Consider the following 16,409-nt stretch of genomic DNA (forward strand, 5'->3'; position numbering starts at 1 on the left):
AGAGGAACATGATTCCAGAGTGACTTAGTTCCCATGAGATGAATGTTTCTGGGAGAGTCTCAGGCACATAAGGCTTTTCTAAAACCCAGAGTAATCCTGAATTTAGGGCAATGGCGATTTCTGTGTGTAGCAAAAATTCCCTGGTGTACTCAGTCTTGATATGAGGGTAGGTAAGTTTAGGGTTAGTATGTCCTGTGTTGCCAAAGTTTAGATAGACTTCCTAAATGGTTAGCACGGCTATAAGCAGAGGTGAGTATAACTCAGAGCTTTACGTAGTGAAAGTCAAGCTTTGTTCTTCTGTTATCTATTGGACTTGTATTGGCCCAAGAGAAGAATCACCATTTTGGGCAAAATCTACTTTTAAATTCCTGACTTTCTCATAAGGAAATACAGATCATGCTTTTAACAAGTAACAGATTGAGGGCAAAGGGGTTTGTCACTATGATGCATTAATATGGTCTTTGATTCATCAATATGGCTTGGCCAGAAATCCATTTACTTGATCGCGTGGGTTCAATTAGTCTTCTGGCCTTGAGCTGAATGCACTAGAGGCAGGGATTTCTGAAGGTGATTGGATCCTGTGGTGCTGTCCTCATTGTGGATTCATCCACCAGTGAGTTAAGTGCCTGATATTGGGAAGTGGCATCTGGTCAGAAGAGGGAGGGCACTGGGGACATGACCAAAAGGGTATAACTTTTCCCAGTCCTCACTTCTCTCTCTTCCTGGCTGCCATGGTGTCAGCAGTTTTTCCTATACTATGCCCCTTTCTTTTGCTCTTTTCTGCCTTGGAGCCATGGTTACCATAAACCAAACCTGTAACCATAAGCCAAAGCAAATCTCTGAATTTGGGGTGGTGGACATTGTATCTCAGTGACAAGAAAGAGACTAAGACAGATTTTGGTACCAAAGAATGGGATTTTGCTGTGACTATCTGACCATGTGGTTTGGGAATTGGTTCATGGGAGGAGTTTGAAAATGTTTAGAGAGAGATGTCAGAGAAGTCCTAGAATGTTGTAAGCTGAGCTTGATGGGAAATTCTGGTCAGTTCAGAACGCTGGATGCTCACAGAAATGCAGACAGCAGCAAAGCCAGGCTTTGGAAGTTTCATTAGGGAACAAGAACTGCGTTGGCAGCTGGCCTTGAGACCATGTATGTTATGATCTGGCAGAAAATTTGCTTACATTTTGCTTGTATTCTGAGACTTTGTAGAAGATAGACTCAGGGCTGTAGACAAGTTAATCTGATGGAGGAAATTTTAAGGCAGCCCAGTGTTCATGATATGGCATATGAACTGTTGGCACCTTTTAGTCTAGCCTACACTGAAAATCATGGGGAAATGCCAAAAGTTTTCAGTTTTGTTTGAAAGGCTTGCCATGTTGGAGAAGAGAGCTTGGTTGCTAAAAGATTAGCATTCAAAAGAAGCCAAGTACTTTTCATGAGGACACAAGAAACATGCCTTGAAGGTATCAGCAAGAGCTGGTGCTTCATAGGCCTAAAAGTGCAAAAGTGAAAGTTCTATAGTAATTATGTGTTTAACTTGTTGAGGAGCCACTAAACATAGCAACTGCAACGTTTTATATTTCCATCAGCAATGAGGATTCTGGTTTCTTTACAGCCTCACCAACACTTGTTATTTCCCATTAAATAATGTAGCCATCCTAGTGTGCATGAGGTGTACCTCACTGTAATTTTGATTTCCATTTTCCTAAAGGTGAATTATGTTGAGAATCTTTGCATGTGCTTGTTGCCCACTTAGGTATTTTCTTTGGAAAAATATGCATCTAAGTTCTTTTGTCATTTTTTTTTTTCAGTATAGATGATTGAACCTGGGGCCTTTGCACTGAGCTACATCCTTATCCCTTTTTATTTTTTATTTTGACACAAGGCCTTGCTAAGTTGCCCAGGCTGGGCTCAAACTTTCAGTCTTCTTGCCTCTGCCTCCTATCCCATGCCAGTTTTTAAGTTGGATTGTTTTTCATTTTTTTTGTTGAATTGTAAGAGTTCTGTATGTATTGTGGATATTGGACTTATCTGATACATGATTTCCAGATATTTTCTTTTGCTTGTAGGATGTCTGTTCACCTTTTAAATTCTATTCTTTGAAGTACAAAGAATTTTATGGAGTCCAATTTTTAAATTTTGATGAAGTCTAATTTGTTTTTTATTTTATGCTTTTGTTGTCATAGCTAAAAAAAAAAACCATTGCCAAATTCAAGGTTTTAGTGATATATCTTTGTGATTTCTTCTAAGTTATTTCTTCTAAATTCTTTTGGTTTACCTCCTACATTTTGAAAAGGTTTTGGCCCAGACAGGACACTGTAGCCAGGAAAGCCTCAACCGGAAGCAGGAGGCCCCTATCTCCCCTGCCCTTAGGAATTTACCTGTGATGCAATCTTCCCGCCGCTGGAAATTTACCTATGGCACCAAACCTAGGACCAATGGGCTACCTGTGCATCCCTTATGCCCCCCTTGGGTTCCACCCCAAACTGAGGCTACTTATGTGCCTCACTCTGCGTGTTCCACGGAGAGATCACTGGACTCCAGCAGTGAGGGGTGCCGGTCATCTCTCTCCGTGTTCTCAGAATAAAGGCCTCTTTTTGTTTTATACTTCTCATCTTTTGGAAATACTTATCATCTTTTGGAAATAATTCTATCATTTGGTGCCATGACTCGATCGGCAGGTGATTGACTCCTGGGACACACCCAGTTGAGTCCCCAGCCGATTCACAAACCAGATAACATCCTGGATTAATTCCGAGCTTTTTCCTCTCCCTAGACGTCCTTGTTGCCAGCCGCCTACACTCACCATCGGCCAGATTGATTTCAGGTGAGCACTCCCTGGGGAACTCTTGCCACTGGGCAGCCCCAGTCAACTGTTCTCCCTGACGACTTGTTCTCTGGACCACGGCTTATTTGTTGCCTGAATCAATCATGGGAAACATATTTTCTAACTCCCCAAAGACGCCTTTACAATGCCTAATTTCCAATTTACATACTTTAAAAATTAAAAGTACCATAAAAACTAAACAATTAACTTTTTACTGCCGGGAGGTCTGGCCAACCTACCCACTTAGTGGCAATCATTAGTCCAAGGAAGGAACACTTGACCCCTGCATTCTCAGGAATTTGATTTCTGTCAGGCCATTGACAAGTTATTAGAACTCCCTATCTTCGGGCCTTTCTTATTCTGAGAACACGCCCGTCTCATTAAGTCTTGTGCTCCCACTGAGATACTTTTAGCTAACTCTACCGAGCTGCAAACTTTTCTGTCCTGCCCTCAGGATTCGCTTGACGATGTTCCTCTGGTGTTTTCCCAGCCGCCAGCTCCCTACCCCCAAAATGGTTCCTTGCCATTATCTTCTGCTGTGCGATTGACTTCCCCCCATCTCCCGGGACCCATAACTCTCCCAGCAACTCTAATCACTCTGTTAGCGCTTCCTCAAAGTCTCCGACTTCTTATTCTCCTGAGAATTCTCTATCCCCTACAGCATTCTCACCACCCGCCCACCATAGTAGGTCTCGGTCACTATGTCCTTCCAGCAGGCCACGTGATTGTTCCAGCTTGCCCCGGGAACAGTCGCCATGTTACAACCCTCTGCCATGTGGCCGGGCGCCGCCATGTTCACAGGGGTCTCACTGTCAACGGGCGCCCCCTTGTGGCTTCTCTTGTGAACTGCAACAGCCGCCCTGTTGCAGTGCACATGACGCTTCATTGTGCTGCCGACAGCAATCCTCTTGCTGCAAGGCACACAGTGAGATGCCATCTGCCTGTGTTTCCCAGGGTGACCAGCAGCAGCTCTGTAGCCGCTCTACAGATGATTGCTCACACGTGTCTACTGGATGGATGGCTGCTCAGTGGCCCTCTACTCCTCATTCTTCTCCTCAAGCTCTGCTACCACTTCGGGAGCAAGCTGCCCCGAGGGACTTGTTAACATCCATGTGCCTTTTTCCTTTTCTGATCTATCTCAGATTACTCATAAATTAGGTAGCTTCTCTGTTGACCCACAGAATTATATCAGGCAATTTGAATTTATTACTAATTGTTATGGTTTACATTTTAAGGATGTTTATGTGGTTCTAAATACCACTCTCAGCTCACAAGAGCGAAATCAGCTGTGGCAAGCAGCTCGAGAAAAAGCTGATCACAGACATAAGGTAAACACTGCTGATAATGACCCTGGACCTATAGCTGTGCCAGAGCAGGACAAGCATACTAACTATAACAAACTTTTAAAACAGGTCCATGAGGCTAATAAAAAGCCAGCTGTGTTCCTAAATTGGCTTTCTAATCATCGCGCCCTGTGAGCAGTTCCAGCTTCATGCGCTGCATCGGGCCACCTCCCAGCTCCTCCCCCATGCTCCGTCCCAGCCCCTCCCTCCCCGGGGGCAGTCCCAGCCTGCCCCTGCGTGCTACGTCCCGACGCTTGCCCCACCCCCACACTGGGCATGCTCTGCCGGCGTGCCGCAAAATAGTAGCTCAGCGGCTCCGCTCAGGCATCCTTTTTTTTATAATTCAGCTCCACTCAAAAGATGCTATTTTTTTATTACAATTCTCAAACCATTTAATCAAGTTTATTGGCCACCTGATAATTTTACCAGTCTTGTTTATCAATCAAAGCCTTCACCAATCTCCTGTTTAACAACTAAGGTTATAAATTCCTTTTTGCTGGAAACCACTAGCTCTGTTCCAAGACAAGGGTTTTGTTAAAATTTTATTTGTCTTGGCTCATACTACTGCAAATAACAGGTTTTTTAAAAGTAAATGTGTTCAAAATTTGACGGTATTAGATCAGTTTTCATAGATTTATTCATAAGATTGGTAAACCTTTACTGCAAAATATTTCCATTAAAATGAGATTATACTCCAAAAGAGAGAGGGCAGAATAAAGCCTTTTTGGGCAGACTAAAGCCTTTTTTGTTAATTCCATGAGGCACCCTATAAAAAAAAGGGGGTGTGCCATCCAGATAAAGCCTACTCTCTGATCTCAAATGCCAATGTTAAACTCCTACATACTTACTTAATTATACTGTAGTCCAAATCCCAAACAAAAGGCAAAACTTGACCTTCAGACCTTAGAGAGATCTTAATACGGTTTTTCATATTTTTAACACTTTTGACACTTGGAGTTCTGAGGCAGGTAAATCTACACAAGGTGGAGCTGCCTGGCCCCCCATGGACCACACTCAAATGCAGCAGAAGACATTGGGCAAGAAAGTGCCCCATCCTGGCGTTCTTTGAGACTTTACTCCAGGGCTGCTGGACTGTCCTAGCCACCAAAGAGTGGGTAAGCTATCCTAACTTCTAGCCCTCACAGGAAATATTGACACTGCCAGATTCATTGTTGACAAAAATTGCTGCTGAAGACTGAGGGGGTTCAGGGCAACAACAGCCCACTTTAAGGTGTCTGTCTCAGAGTCCAAGTCTACTAAAGTCTCAGGTAAGACAATTCTCTGTATTTGTGGACATAGAGGCCTTCCTGAGTTTTCAGGCTACTATATTAAATCCTCTATGACAGGGTATTGATGGTCAACCGATGCCATTTACAAATAGGGCCTATTTCATACAGGTCCCAGTCCTAGATATACAGGCTAACTTAGACACACTGAGGCCTCAACAGCTTCCACCTGTTATCACTAGTAAACATCTTCTCAGTGATATAAGACCACCCCCTTCCTTTCTTATTTACCAATTTCTCAGGTAACCCTAGTCAAGACTGACAGATACATTTTGTCTTCTCACTTTGTTTATACTTGTTCAAGATACATAAAAGCTTTTCTCACAACCAGGGAAACTGCTGATATACTTGCTAAAGTTCTGTTGCTGCAAATCATTCCAAAGACTACAACCAGGTTACAGTGACCCATACCTGATATTCTTGATAACCTCAACAGCAATCAAAGTTGCTGGACTCCCATCCTGGTTTCACATCACTCAGGCTAAGAGATGCCCTCTCAGCCCTAAATCTGATCATTCTGAGTGGTCATCTTGTCTTCTGCCGCCCACCCATCTCCATCCCACAAAAGCCTCACAGCCACAGTTAACAGGCTAAGTCATGTTTTGTTATCCACTTTGGTTCCTAATTCCTTACATTCTATTAATGATCATTTTTACAGCAGGACTCTTGACAGTCTTTCCTAAAGACTCCCACATCATGCATAAGATAATCTTCATAATGTTCTATATGATAACAGCTCTTTCTACCCTCAGCTGTCTGGTTAAAGGTGACATCCCTGAAAGCCTAAGCCCTTATCTTCCCTATACTGGTACAGCCACCACCTTCCCTGCTCCCCCTATTTTTTCCAGTTCAACTCCTGGACTGGAGACAAGTTTTATACACCTACCCTCTTAACTTTTATGCTTTCAGATGGGGGAGTAATCACCTCTCATAACGTCATTTCCCCTAACCTCACACTTAATTTTCAGAATTCTACCTTACTGTGGAACATGTCTAAATCAAAGGCACCTTTCCCTCTACCTCACCTGGGTCCTTAAATATGACAGTGCCATGTCTCCTCATAACATCTTGTCTCTTGTTTTTCCAGTCTAACATACATGCATTCACCAGTGAAGTTGTCCTGGCTAAAACACCTGGCACCAGCTTCTACCTGGACATCAACCTTCATCCTGTCGACTCCTCTAGGCTCCAGTACAGCGCCCTCTGCCAGCAGGAAGTAGTTAAAGAGAGAAATCTTTACCCCTTTTCATAATAATAATAAGACGGGATATGAAAGGGTTTTGGCCCAGACAGGACACTGTAGCCAGGAAAGCCTCAACTGGAAGCAGGAAGCCCCTATCTCCCCCGCCCTTAGGAATTTACCTGTGATGCCATCTTCCCACCGCTGGAAATTTACCTATGGCACCAAATGGGCTACCTGTGCATCCCTAATGCCCCCCTTGGGTTCCACCCCAAACCAAGGCTACTTATGTGCCTCACTCCGCGTGTTCCATGGAGAGATCACTGGACTCCAGTGGTGAGGGGTGCTGGTCATCTCTCTCCATGTTCTCAGAATAAAGGCCTCTTTTTGTTTTATACTTCTCATCTTTTGGAAATACTTTTCATCTTTTGGAAATAACCCTATCACATTTATGTTTTTAATACATTTGAATTAATTGTGTACATGATAGGAAAAGTTCAGCCTGATTCCTTTATACATGAGTATCCAGTTGTTCCAAGTAACGTTTTTTGAAGAACCTGTTCTTCTCCTATTGAATGATCTTATGCCCAGAAAAAAAACCCATGTGGCCGTGGACTGGGAATTTATTTCTAGACTCTCAATTCTATTCCATTAGTCAATGTCTATTTTCATGTCTGTACTACAATGTTTTACTTTGTACTAAGTTTTGAAGCTGGGAAGTATAGTCCTTCAATTTTATTCTTCTTTTTAAAAACTGTTTTGAATAATACAGGGAACCTTGTAATTCCATATGAATTTTAGAATCTGCTTTTCCTCTTGGCCAAAAATTCCATCGTGGAATTTTTTAAAGGATTGAAGATTATAGTTTTGGGAAATGTTTCCATCTTAACACTGTTAAGCCTTCCAATCCATGAACATATGTTGTCTTTGTAGATTTTCTTTAATCTTTTTCAGGAATATTTTGTAATTTTCAGGGGATGTTATATACCTTCTTGGTTCTGTTTATCCCTAAGCATTTTTTTCTTTTTTATGCATTGTAAATAGAATTGCTTTCTGTACTTCCTTTTCATATCATTTATGCTGGTGTGTAGAAATACCACTGCTTTTGGTTCATTGGCCTATCCTGGAGAGTGTTGCTTGTGTATTGATGTTTTGGGGTAGAATGTTGTGTGTATGCCTGTTAAGTCAGGTGCACTTGTAATACTGATCACGTCCTCTATTTCCTTATTGACCTTCTATCTGATTCTATTTATACTCAAGGTAGCGTATTAACGTCTCCTAATATTGTAGAATCATCTGTTTTTCTCTTCAATTTTGCCCATTTTTGCCTTATATATTTTGAAGTTCTGATGGTTGATATGTGTCTTGGTCTGTTCAGAGCACTATAACAAAGTACTATAACAATGGAAATTTATTTTCCACTGTTTTGGAGGCTGGGGAGTCTGAGAAGGCCTGATTCCTGATTAATAGATTGTACTTTCTCGCTGTGTTCTCACATGATGAAAGAGACAACATGGCTCTCTGGAATCTCTTTTGTAAGGAAATGAATTAGAAAGGGCAGGGACTGCCAAATCACCTCTGATAAATCCTACTGCCTAATATTGTCACATTGGTGATTAGATTTTAACACATGAACATTCCAGGCCATGTCAGTGTCCATATGTTTGTGATTGTTATTTCTTCTTGGCAAATCAGCTCCTTTATTAATATATATGATCTTTATCTCTTGTAACAGTTTTAGCCTAAATTCTGTTTTGTCTTTTATTAGTATAGTCACCAAAGCTCTCTTTGTTACAGTATGCATGAAATGTCTTTGTCTATCCTTTCATTTTCAACGTCTGTTGTTTTTGGGTCTAAAGTGAGTCTTAGCGTCAGCAAATAATTGGGTCATTTTTAAAAAAAAACCTATTCTGAACTTTGCCTTTTGACTAGAGTATTTTATTTACATTTGAAAGCATTACTGAAAAAGAAGGACTTATTTCTGCCACTTTGCTGTTTGTTTTCTGTTTACATTAGGCATTTTTGCTCAGTCCCTTCACTGCAACTTACCTTTTATTTGACCTTTTATAGTGTACCATTTGGGTTGCTTCTTTATTTTTCTGTATATTTTGGTTCTCTTTTTAGTGGTTACTATGAGGATTGCAATTAGTATCTTACATTTATAACACTCTGGTTTGAATTAATACCAAATGCTATAGTTTAGATATGGTGTAAGTATATCCTTTGTCAAATGTTCATGTGTTGGAAGCTTATGACACATTGCCAATACACCAGTGTGGGAGTGATGGATTCTTGAAGAGGTAGAATTATGAGATGCAGCATTCAACAGGCAGGTAACAGATGTCCCTCAGACCAAGTCGTTGTTGACTGGTGGAAAAACACACAGGTTGGTAAGTATGACATGGCAGCAGGCAATCTCTTTGACAAAAGGCAAAGTGAGGACAGGTCCGAGCAGCCCTAACAGAGGTTCTTGTGTGGCAGTGTGGACCTGTCCAGAGGAACACATGTTGCACCCACTCTTTGTACAGGCATGTCTCAGGGTCTACCGAGATGGGTCATCACTGGCCTATTTATTTGTGGTTGAGGGTCCTTTGGGAGAAGACCTCACACTGAAGAAAGACCAAGCCAAATCAGGTGCTGCCAGCTGGACACAACTGCTGAAGCAGGTGGATTTGTGAGTTCACATGTGACCCTTGCCCCAGAACTCCCTGATACAGCATGGTATGAATTTGAGAGTTGGGAGTCTGGAGATTGCGGGGAATGCTTTTGTGATACTTTCTGCACTCGCCCAGCCCACCTAGTCAGAAGGTCCTCTGTATGGTTCTGTGTAGCTTAAAAGGCATTTTTATTTTTGCATAGAGGTTTTGCTCTTTCTCCAGGCCCAAGACTCCTTTTCCTTCTCTGACCCAGACCCACTGAGGGCATCATCACAGCTCCAAGGGGCACCTAGTCTCCTCTGATCTCAGGTAAGAAGCCTTGGCTGCTTCTCTGAGGGAGTTGAGGTCCTGCCAGTTCACAAGCTGCTATGCAGGAGGCACCCAACACACAGAGCACTTGTGGTCTGTTCATGCACACGTATAAACTACCCTCAGTCGCCCAGCCCATTGGTATGGCAGGGGACACCTGGATCCCAGAGCACAACCAGCAGGGTGGGTGTATCCATGAGCACTCACTTCCTGTCACACCCACGGTCCACATATAGCCACATAAAACCTCCCACTCTGTCCTCAGACACCTGCATAAACAACTATATATGGACATTGACTGTACAGCCTCCATGCAGCTGGTGCACCCATGCACAGGCTTTCAGGACAGAGCAGATCCCTCAGCAGAGGTGGCCTGCTTCCTGCTTTCTTCTTTTCTCTTACCTGCCTCCTTCCTGCTCAGACACCCAGAGTCTGGAGAGACATGGGGGTAACAGGGCAGAGTCATGGGAGGCGATGTGCCTGAAGAAAAGGACAGACCTGCAGATATGAGGCAGATTCAAGAGAGGACCCCTTTCCCGCACAGCTTCAGTCCCACTGGCTCTGTCCCTGAGGCCCAACAAGATCTCACTAAGATAGACCAGGCCAGGTGCCACAGGCTACAGACCTCCTTGGCATAGCAGCAAGGCCCAGGTGCAGGCCCAGGAACCCCCTAGGGGCTTTCATGCAGTACCGGTCACCTGAGGTAGCATCTGTGCCGCACAGGGAGGAGAGCAGAACCTTTCCCATCTACCATCTGTCATAGTGCCCTGTGACATAAGCCTGAAAGTGTTACCTCTCCACTTCCCCGAGGAAGATGCTGACTCAGAGTCATGGACTCAGATATTCAGACCCAGGTTCTGGGGAGCCAGTGACTACTTGGGTGGCACCGTGCAAGTGTTGTACCCTCTCTTACCTCGTGGCCTCACCTGTGAGGGCAGAATACATCTGGCTGCCTGTGGGGTTTCTGCCTGTGGGGTTCCAATAATAGAAAACAAACCCTCCTCCTGAAGAGCCTGGACAGTGGGAGCTGTGTCTCTTCTAGGGTCCCAGAGAGGCCCACAAGGGCCTGATGCTGAGGTCACTCCCAGCCACCTCCTCTTCCCCTCCCATTCCAAGCATTTGTCCTGCCCTGTCCATCCCTCCCCCAGTCCCTCCTGTTCACACCTGTTGTCTCCAACTCTCACTCCATGATTCCCAGGGTCTGAGCTATTTGCAGAGCTGACTCTGAGAGGGTGAGGGGGCTGCTGCCACCTACTGGGCATCCAGCCTCCAAGGTCTTCTGTGAAAACCTAAGGAGAGCACGAGCCATTTCCTCTGGTGGCTGATAGACTGACCTGGATATGGTAATGCTATAGTGGGGGTGGGCAGGAGGTCCCACTGGGGCTCATGGAAGCTGTTCGCAGCCCACTCAGTCTGGGACTGACCAGGTGTCCATCAGCCCAGATGTCCAGCAAGTGTGGCTCTTTACATGAGAAGGGACCTTTGTTCTACCAAGCCACTCTTTCTGTTTTGTGGCCCCAAGCATGATGTCCTCCTATTCCTCAGCTTCCAGAGCTATGGAACAGGATAGAGACCGAATCCCACCAGCTTGGTTATCCTCACCTACCCTGGGGCCAACCTTGGGGGTTCTGCGCAGCTTCATCAATTCAGTAGTTTAGTACAGTACAAGATGATGTCTTTTTGGTTTTTTGTTAATAGAGAAACCAAGAAATGTCCCCTTTGAAGAAGCCATGTGTCGTCATTGTCATCACCCCCACCCCAGGCTCTGGTCATATTCTTTGGGAAGTCACAAACTCTCCAAGAGGACTCAGGCACAATCTCTCAGGTTCATTTTGAAGGACATTGGAGGAAGCAGAAGGACATGGGTCTAAACATCACCTGTCACCAGCACGTTTGCCTCTCTTGGGCTCCTGGCACGCTCTGGTCACTTGCCTCCTGGTGGCCTCTCTGTGCATGCTCATGTAAGTGAGAGCAGGAAGTGGCAGTCTGATGGGCACCTGTGAATCTGGGATGGGGTTACTGGGACCACAACACTATACAGGCAGGCATGTTTAATAATACCCACCTGCTCCACTAAGAATTTTAAGGGTGCAGTTGCAAAAGATTTTTTCAGTGAGGCAGTGAAAAGAAAAATAATAAAGATGCCTTCCAGAATCCAGGATCGGCTTGGAACGTTATACAATTTTTGCACATCTCATACTGTGATTGAACCCTGCCTAGTGAGGGCAACATGGAGACTGATTCTGGTTTCACATTTATAAAAGTCCTTTGTTAGCATCTGGTTCAGCTGGTCAAACCAGATTCATCCCCCAGGAGGTTAGGAAATGGTTATAGTGGCAGGAGGAGGGGGGATGCCTAGGAAATGTACCATAAGGCTAGGAAAAAATAAAGCCACACTGTCATCAGTTAGCCTCTTTCCAAAACTTAGACATCTTTTTCTTTGCATATAAATGAGAAACTGAGGCCTACAGCAGTGTCTCCAGATCTCTGGGGCAATGATACAACCTACCACAATCTTGCATGTGCATGGATGCACAGACACACACATAAAGCTCCCAAATCTCTCTCCCTTGGGCACAAAGACGTACACACAGAGCCTCCCACAGACACAATCAGCGACCCCAACATACACAGACTCACAAGAGGCACATGTGGTCCACCCTTACACACACACACCTGCTTCTGCTCTGTCTAGCCCAAAGTACTAGTGTTGGACCATTGCCCTGAGTACTTCAAAGAAACATTTCTGTTAGAAAGCTAGTGAGATGGTATGGGACCTCAGCTGAGTGTCCCAGAGCTGCTGCTGAGTAAACCTGTCCTGCTGTGGGGCTTCTGGGGGCTGGGCATGGTGGAGGCTGGACATGGTAGAAATAGCCCCAGAGCCCCGAGAACACACTTTGGGGAGAGCTAGAGAAAAGAGGACACTTCTTACCTAGACCACTTGCCCTGCTTATCTGCCTTGCTTACCTGGTGCATGGGCAGCTTCCCACTATGCACTGGGAGACCCAGCAGGGCCCCAGGCCATGGTTTCCAAGCCCTTAGTTTACCAGTGAAGAAACAGCCAGACACGGACATGGCATGCTCTGGTCACATAGCAAAAGTGGTCATGACACCTTCTGCAGTTGCCGGGACAAAGCCATCAGGGGAGGGAGACAGCTGTTTCCTGCTGGCTCCAGTTTCCCTGCTGCGGCGGGGCAAGGTGGGAACTCTGAGATGCTGAGACTCACTGGGGACAGGATCTGACGCCTCAGGTCTGCCTCGGATGTCCTGTGTGAAGCTGGGCTTCCCTGGGCCTGGGTGTTGTCCCAGGCCTCTCTGCAGACCCTTCCTGCTGCGATGGTGCCTGATGTTTTTCTCCCTCCCTGTAGGTTTATCACTGTCCAGGGAAGAACCATCTGCTGAGACACAGGGGATTCAGGGTGAAGAAGGCAGCCAGGCACCTGCAAAGCCTCACTCAGTCACGTGAGAAGTCCTGGTAGCCGGTGCCCCTGGCATTCGTGCCTCCACCCAGAGCGGCCTGGCTCCAGAAATAAGGAGGAAGCTCATCACTAAGACCCTGTCCCTGCACACAAGCATTTCTCAGATGGAGCCTGGGGCGTCAGGGGAAGATTAAAGTCTTTTCCCTCAGTCTAGGTCAGTGTGTCTGTCCCTGCGGTGCAGGGCACCTTCCCACCCCAGCCTGTCACCCTCAGAACATTTGAGCCCACCCTGCCCATTCAGGAGGGGAACCCCAAGTTCAGAGAAAAACAACTGCCAAGGGTACTGGAGGGTGGAGTGGGGTGCTGGTGGTGGCCTGGGCTGGGAATACCACGGCTGGCCCAGGGGAGCTCCAGGGCCATCCACAGGCTGGTGGGCCTCCGTGGTGAGGGTGGGGTTTCCCCTGTCCTCTCCGGCCCTGAGCTCTCCACTCCCTCCAGAACGTCTCCACTTTTGTCTGTTACTCTGTGGCCTGGCCCCGACTGAGGGCAGCCTTCTCCCTCTACACGGTCCGTATCAGCTTGTTCACTGCCCCTTCTGCAGGCCACCACTTGACCAAGTCCTGGGTAACCCCAGAGGAGGGGCTATCAAGATAGCCCCTCATCAGGGTGTGCCCCGGCCTCGGGGCAGAGCAGGGTTCTTGCAACCTCTACTAGCTCCCAGTCATGCCTCGGACCGCGGAGGGGGTCCCTAGCACCTCCAGCGACTTCCAGGGCTGCTTTGCAGGAGCCCAATGCGCTGGACCAGACCCAGCGGCCTCTACTTGTTCTTCGGCCTCCACGGCCTGGGCCTCCCTCCTGTCCCAGCTTGAACTCCTACTGCTCAGGTCGGTCCCCAAGTAGCTGCCATCTTCCTGCTGTGACCCCCACCCGCTAGGGGCCACCGAAATCCCACCCACCCCGGGTGCAGGCCCTGCCTCCTAGAAGCCTTCCCAGACTGCTTAGCAGCAGCGGACAAGGCCTCTCTCCTCTCCTGCGTCCGCCCCAGACTGCGGCGCAGCCCGCCACGGTAAGCGACGCTCTGCCTTCACCCCGCCTGTCCGCCGCGATGGGCCTGCGGGGAGCTGGGGCTTGGCGGCCCACGGCACTGACCCGCTCCCTGCAGGCCCAGGCTGTGTCGCGGAGCCGCGCCTCGCGCTGGCGCCCGCCCGCCCGGGAGAAGGTGCCTGTGAGTGCCCGAGCCTGGCACAGAGGCCCTGCACTGCCCTGCCCCACGCCCCCTGCCGGCTGGGCGCGCCGGGCCTCAGGCCACCCGGCCGCCTTCTGTGTGCGGCCCCAGACCCAGGGGCGCAGGGACTGAGCTCCTCATGGAGTGACTTTCCGTGCAAGTGGAAGGCTGGAGGTGAAGCAGACACGCGGAGGCCCCAGACCTCACAAAGCCCTGCAGTTAGTCACTGCCACCTATTCCTAGGCGAAGCTGAGCAGAACTCACCTGGCGCAGTGGTGTGCGTCCGTATCCCGGCTACTCGGGAGGCTGAGGCAGGAGGATTGTGAGTTCAAGGCCGGCCTGGCCAACTTAATGAGTCCTTGTTTCAAGAAAAAAGAAAAGGGGCTGGGGATGTATTGAGGTTCTGGGTTCAATCCCAGGTAATTAGGGAGGTGTGTGTGTGGGGTGGGGTGTGAGCGAAGCCCTGCTCACAGTGAAATCTTAACCTCCAGGAGCACGTTCATAAGTGCAGCTGCTGTTGAGGACTGCGGGAGAGGGAAGCTGGAGGGTGCCTGAAAGTGAGCAGGCCTAAAAGTCCCCGGTGGATTCTGGACAGAAATCCAAATGCAGAATTAGGAAGCAAGAGTTCCGAGCGGCCCGGGTGTGAGGTGGGCGGGAAGAGCCCGGCTCCCGGCCTCGGTGGTCTCCTGAGGGACTTAGTTAGAGGCTCCCCCTGGTGGGGAGATCGGCTAACGGAGAAGCGGCTGAGCCCTGCACGGCGCCTCCTACCCGGAGGGCTCTCCCTGCCTGCACCCCAACACCACCTCCCCTGGCTGGCCTCCCCGGTCTCACTGGCTAGCCTGGGTTCCCCGATTCTGTGACTGGGGTCTAATCCTTGCCACACTGTGTCCCCGACCGAGCCAGTTGGGCCAGGCAGGCACAGTACCTCTTGGAGTGGGTGACAGCAGTGTGTCAGTGGGTCTGTCGTTCATACATTTCCATCAGCGGCCGATGTCCAGGTGACTCCTCGGGGGCACCATGCAGAAAGAAATAGCAGGGTGAGGATAGTACCATGAATAACCGTCGAGGTGGAGATTAGAGCTGGGAGGCTCTCTGATTTCCCACCAGAGGGCGCAGCAGCCCTAAGGAAAGATCTGGAGGTTGATCTGTCCAGAGGATCCGGACTGGCCTCCATGTTTGCCCGCCACCTGTACCGGCCCCTCCGTATTCCATTTCCACCGCAGCCACCCCTCTGCGCCCGGGCATTAGCCGCCGACCGGCCCTTGCAAGGGAGCAAAGGTAAAGAAACCGCAGGCGTAACTGCCTGGAGTTTGCTGGGTGGCGGGGGAGCAAGAGAAACGCTGCTGCGACTTGCCGGCCATCTAATTCATACCTGGCTTTGCTGATGCCGAGTCTTGTCATAAAACTCGTGAGACGTGAAATTTACCATTTTCCCTGGAGTACGTGGCTCCTTGGCATTATGTACATTCAGTGTTGATTGACTATCACCGTTATCTAGTTTCAGAACTTTTTCTTACCTCCAAAGGAATGGAGTCATACACACACCCACTGAACAGACAGTCCCCCACCTTGTTCTCATTCTCATTCCCTGGCATCCACTAATCTGCTTTCTGTATTTATAGATTGGCCTTTTTAGGATATTTCCTATAGATAAGAGTCATATAGTATGTGCACTTTTATGTCTGTCTTCTTTCACTTAGCCCACTTTTCTCAAGGTTCATTTCTTTTATAGTGTATATCAAAAGTTAATTCCTTTTTGTGGCTGAGTAATATTCCATGTAATGGGTATACCACATTTTGTTTATCTAAACAATGATGGACACTTGGGTTTGTCTACCTTTTGGCTATTGTGACTGAAGCTGGTACTGAGATCAGTGTACAAGAATCTGAGGGCCTGTTTTCAATTCTTGTGGTATCTACTTAAGAGAGCAATTACTGGGTCTAATAGCAAGTCTATGATTAGATTTTTGAGGGACCCCTGAACTCTTTTCCACAGTGGCTGTACCATTTCACACTCTTACCTACAATGTATGAGGATTCTAATTCCTTCGTACTCACCCCATTGGGTGCTATGTTCTGGAATCTCATTGTGGTTTTGATTTGGACTTCCCATATGACTAGCAGTGTTGAGCACTGTTTCCTTTAACTGGCCCCCAGCCTCCT

The sequence above is a fragment of the Cavia porcellus genome, unplaced genomic scaffold (genome assembly GCF_034190915.1).
Source record: "Cavia porcellus strain 051 isolate PalLab524CR breed Dunkin Hartley unplaced genomic scaffold, mCavPor4.1 scaffold_4, whole genome shotgun sequence".
NCBI lineage: Eukaryota > Metazoa > Chordata > Mammalia > Rodentia > Caviidae > Cavia > Cavia porcellus.